The 3,710-nt window shown below is 46.5% G+C and overlaps 1 pseudogene across 1 annotated transcript; it reads left to right on the top strand.

Moving 5' to 3' along the window:
* The first annotated feature begins 276 nt into the window (after positions 1-276).
* LOC309819197 (protein lin-28 homolog A-like) lies at positions 277-890 on the top strand (annotated as a pseudogene). Its single transcript has one exon. The product of its transcript is annotated as a protein lin-28 homolog A-like (transcript).
* Positions 891-3,710: the final 2,820 nt, after the last annotated feature.

The raw sequence follows: 3,710 nt of genomic DNA, 5'->3' as shown, positions 1-3,710 counted from the left end.
GCTTACAGTTCTATTTAAAGTTTTTTAAAGTATACTTATGAAAAGATGATGAAAATACAAGGCCTTAAACAACTGTCAAATAAATAATAAAAAGAAGAAGCAGAGCCACAGTCCAGAAAGAGAAAGCAAGCCAAAAACAGCTGTGGGCTCTCCCACTGCTATTGTGCTGGGGAAGATGTAGCAGTCTATTCTCCGAACCACTCCTTTGCCTCCAGACTTCTCTGGGCCTGTAGTTGCCTGACCAGGGGCCCAGGGCCTCGGACTCTGCCAACTACCATGGGCTCCGTGTCAAACCAGCAGTTTGCAGGTGGGTGTGCCAAGGGGCCAGAGGAGGCACCGGAGTCCGCGGCTGGGGCCACTGAGGAGCCGCAGCTGCTGCATGGTGCTGGCTATGTAAGTGGTTCAATATGTGCATGGGATTCGGCTTCCTAGCCATGACTGCCCACCCCAGGGTCGCACTCAACCCCCCCATGGATGTCTTTGTGAACCAGAGTAAGCTGCACATGGAGGGCTTCCAGAGCCTGAAGGAGGGTGAGGTCGTGGAGTTCACCTCTAAGAAGTCTGCCACGAGCCTGGAATCTATCCAAGTCACTGGCCCTGGTGGGATGTTCTGTATTGGGAGTGAGAGGCGACCCAAAGGGAAGAACATTTAGAAACGCAGATCAAAGGGAGATATGTGCTACAACTGTGGAGGTCTAGACCACCATGCCAGGGAATGCAAATGGCCACCCCAGCCCAAGTGCCACTTCTGCCAGAGCATCAACCATATGGTAGCCTCGTGTCCACTGAAGGCCCAGCAAACTCCCAGCTCACAGGGAAAGCCAGCCTACTTTCGGGAGGAGGAAGAAGAGATCCATAGCCCTGCCATACTCCCAGAGGCCCAGAATTGAGCCACAGCAGGTGGGGGCTATCCTTTTGTGATCAGGAAGTTTTGAGGAACAGGCATCAATTGGTAGAGTGGAGAAAGTGGGGACAGGGTGGGTAGGGGGCAGCTGGCACTGCCATATATCTCAGGCTGGTTCGTAACGTCACGCCGTCTTCCCTCTTGGTTTGGGAGAAGGGCTGAGGCAAAGGAACTCCAATCATGCTCTATCCAAATGCACGTGAGGGCTTTGGGGGTAACCCTCCCTGCATACTTTATCTGAGTCTCCACCCTCAGAATCTCCAGCTTTTGAAAGTGGCCTGGATAGGAAAGTTGTTTTACTCTTAAATAAGAGTATGGAATAATATTTCCCATGCCAGAGTGAAAAGATTAAGCATGAGACCAGATTGATATACCTAAACCCACAAGCCACCACCATCTATGGAGGAAATATCTCAGTAGTAAGGCAAGGTTTTCCACATCTTGTCTCCTCATAGCCCCCTCTTGGGATGGAGTGCTGAGAACTGTCCCAAGCAGCGGGTTGTGATGATAGGCAAAAGGGATGGTTGTGGTTACAGCTGTAGACCTGCTGCTTCTCAGTTCATTCCCATCCCATTCTGGGCCAATACAATTTTATTTATTTGCTCCCTTGGATGACTGTACATTGGGTCCCACTTTCTCCAGGATGCCAACTGCACTAGATATGTGTAAATGATGTATCTTGTGCATTTTAACTTTTTTTCATAATATAAATATTCTGGTTTTCTATTTTTGTGTATTTTAATCTAAGGCCCTCATTCCTGCACTGTGTTCTCAGGTATGTGAGCGATCTCAGGGATAAGTCAGCAGAAGCTGCAGGTCTACACAGCAGGAATACTTTTTGTTGCTGTATCACCAGCGAGAACAACTCTTTGGAGTGTATAGCCTATTGAACTACCTCATTTTTGTCAATTAGATCTGGCTTTTCTGCCATAGTGTCCTCTTGGAACCCCTCCATCTTCAGTGTTTCACAGGAGACTAGGTTTTAACTGGGTTGCCCCATGACTTGGTCTCCTTCTACTGAAAGACTGGAAATTGGTCTGAATAGAAAAAGGTGGTACAGAGAGGTTAGGAAAGGCTGGTCCAGGTAAAAAGTGCAGAGAGGGGAAGCCAAGATTAGGCAGAGGTCATCGGTATGTGTGATAAAGGATTCCTGTTCCAGACCTCTAATTCCAGGGCACCGACTTGCTTTACATACCAGATCCATCCTTCACTGGATTGGGCTAGGCCTACCATGCACAATAGGGTATATTGTGTGCATTTTTGTAAAAAATGTAAGTTGGTAGGGACCGGTTTTAAGAACGATGCCTCTGTACCCATCTTGAGCTTCCCAGGGATGGACATATGAAGCAAGGACAAGATCCTTAACCTTTAATAATTCTGGGCTTTTCACCCTTGGCTTCCAGAGCGATGGCTTCTTTGTGGTTCCCAGAGCCAGTGTCCTGCCCTGCTGCAACAGAGATTAGTGTCATGGTAGCTAAAGGAGAAAAGAGGGCTTCATTTACATGCTGTGAGATCACTGCAAACCTACCTCACTGTGTTGTAAGGGGCAAATGCAAGAGAACACATTGGGTGATGTGTGTCTGATCCTGGGTTTTTGTCTCCCCCAGTTGCTGCCCCCCTCTAGTTATTGTATTTGTCTGGGCTTCATAGGACTTCACAAGTAGCTGATTTGGTGACTGCTAGGTGACCTAGTTTGTGTAAATATAATGTGCTGGTCTTCTCCATGTTCTTTTGGGGTTTTATTGTTTAAAAACTTCTTGTTATATTGAGAAAAATAGCCAAAGTATCTTTGACAAAAGGTTCTGCACCAGCCAAAAAGACCTGAAACATAAGCTTGGGGGCCCCTCTTCTTGAAGTGGGTGGTCTTGAGCCACACTTTCTTTTGTGTTCCCCTTCCTCTATTTCCTATTTCGAACAAGACCTTCTGTCCTAAAAACTGGATTCCTACCCCCTCTTCTTTCCCCCTTCATATCGCCCCTAAAAAATAGCCCATATACCTATATGTTTAATTTGTGGGGTGTCTGCGATTAAATGACTTGTGCAGAAATCCTGAAGAAGCTAAGAACTCTCCATCCCTTGTTCCCAGTCTCCTGAGTCATGACCATTCCTTGATGTGATTCATGCCAGACAGACTGCTGTCTTTGGATGGATTTAATCTCTAATCCTAGGGTAGTAAGGAGCAATGAGGGGGATGTCCATGTAGAAAGTGGGGTTGGGAGACCACGAAAGGAAGGATGAATGTATATCCAAGTCCCTCAGGAACTTTCATGCAGGTGCAAGAAACTTATATCAAAGTGGCCACAAGATTGTTTAATAGGAGACGGACGAATGTAACTCCATGTTTACTAATAGAAACCAAAGCTTTGTGTGAAATCTTGAATTTATGGGGAGGGAGGGAGGGAGGGTAGAAAAGCATGTACCTGTCTGTTCTTTTTCTCATCCCTTCCCCTCATTACTGAACTGCAGGAGACTGAGCCCCCTTGGGCTTTGGCAACCCCATCTGGGCAGCGTTTATTTGACGGTTGATTTTGCTGTACCAGGTACTTCCTTTCCCATTTGCTATCACTTTGTAACACACATACTGACCCTTTTCCCTTCCCCTTCTTTTCCTTGGGAAAATACAATGAATAAAGACTTATTGGTACTGAAAAAAGAAAGAAAGAAAGAAAGAAAGCGAGCAGAAGGGAAAGAGCACACATCCAAATGCAGAGATAACGCACAAAATCTCTCCAAAAAGGAAGGCCAAATATTGGCCATGTACACTCCAGCAATCACTGTAGCTTCCTTCCAGTGGTCTGGGCAGCTG

This window comes from Grampus griseus, assembly GCF_964374135.1.
Source record: "Grampus griseus genome assembly, chromosome: 2".
NCBI lineage: Eukaryota > Metazoa > Chordata > Mammalia > Artiodactyla > Delphinidae > Grampus > Grampus griseus.
The sequence above is the reverse complement of the archived record's forward strand: the minus strand, read 5'-3'. Positions and strand labels throughout refer to the sequence as shown.